Source organism: Vombatus ursinus, unplaced genomic scaffold (assembly GCF_900497805.2).
Source record: "Vombatus ursinus unplaced genomic scaffold, bare-nosed wombat genome assembly UNPS02014775.1, whole genome shotgun sequence".
Taxonomy (NCBI): domain Eukaryota; kingdom Metazoa; phylum Chordata; class Mammalia; order Diprotodontia; family Vombatidae; genus Vombatus; species Vombatus ursinus.
Genome location: NW_020954553.1, coordinates 3,906,989 through 3,908,095, shown reverse-complemented (window position 1 = coordinate 3,908,095; position 1,107 = coordinate 3,906,989). Strand labels below are relative to the sequence as shown.

At 42.5% G+C, this 1,107-nt stretch overlaps 1 protein-coding gene across 3 annotated transcripts in view; it reads right to left on the bottom strand.

The window, feature by feature from the left end:
* ZCCHC17 (zinc finger CCHC-type containing 17) overlaps window positions 1-1,107 on the bottom strand; it is a 48,546-nt gene that overhangs the window by 16,250 nt on the left and 31,189 nt on the right. The gene's annotated exons all lie outside the window — the stretch shown is intronic.

Genomic DNA, 1,107 nt, shown 5'->3' with positions numbered 1-1,107 from the left:
AGAGAATGGCTGAGTAAGTTGTGGTATATGATTGTGATGGAATACTATTGTACTATAAGAAATGGTGAGCAGGATGCTCTCAGAAAAACCTGGAAAGACTTACATGAACTGATGTGAAGTGAAGTGAACAGAACCAGAAGAACATCATACACAGTAACAGCAATACTGTATGATGATCAACTGTAAAAGACAATCCCTAAGGACCAATGGTGAAAACTGCCATCCACCTCCAGAAAGAGAACTGAGTGCAGAGAACTTTCACACTTCTCGTCATTTTTTTGGTAACATGGCTCATATGGAAATGTTTCGTGTGACTTCATATGTATTGAAGTCATATTGCTTGCTTTTTAGTGAGTGAGGAAGGAGTTGGAGGGAAGGAGATAATTTGGAACTCAAAACAAAAAAATCAATGTTAAAAAAAAATAAAGCCAGCAAAGGAAGACAGGCTAAGAACATAGCTCTTAAATATGTGTGTAAAACTAGAAGGAAACTGAGAAAAGGAGTTAGATGGAAAAAAGGCATTCTTGATGTGAGAAACTGGGTCTAGAGTCTGGAATTTCAGGAGTTTAAGAAAAAAGTGAAGAATAAAGGGTGTTTTCTTGGCTCCTGGAGAACACTTACAAGCACAACTCTATTAAGGCCTCTTGGTTTCTACAGCAGGACAATAACAGCCCTTTGGGAAACAAATAAGGTCATGGATCACAACCTGATCCAGCAGGGATTGTTTAACACCCCCACCTTCAAGAGATAACAGATGACTCTGGAGGACACCAGGGCTTACTCATCCTGGGAAGTACATGAACAGCCTGTCAGAAGGGGAAGCCAGCCAATAGCCAACAAGAGCAGTTAAGGGTTAGCCGCACTTACCTCACAGCAGCCCTATCCAGGAAGGAGTAAAAAGGCAGGTTATAGTTTTACAAAGTAGGAAAGTGAAAGGCAAGACAAGTGACATGACAAGCACTCTGAGGAAAGTGAGAAGCTGGTAGGGGTGACAGTGAAGGCCAGAGAGGGTAAGGGCGTGTGTGTATGTGTGTGAGAGAGAGAGAGACAGAGAGAGGGAAGAAGAAGAAGAAGGAGGAGGAGGAGGAGGAGGAGGAGGAGGAGGAG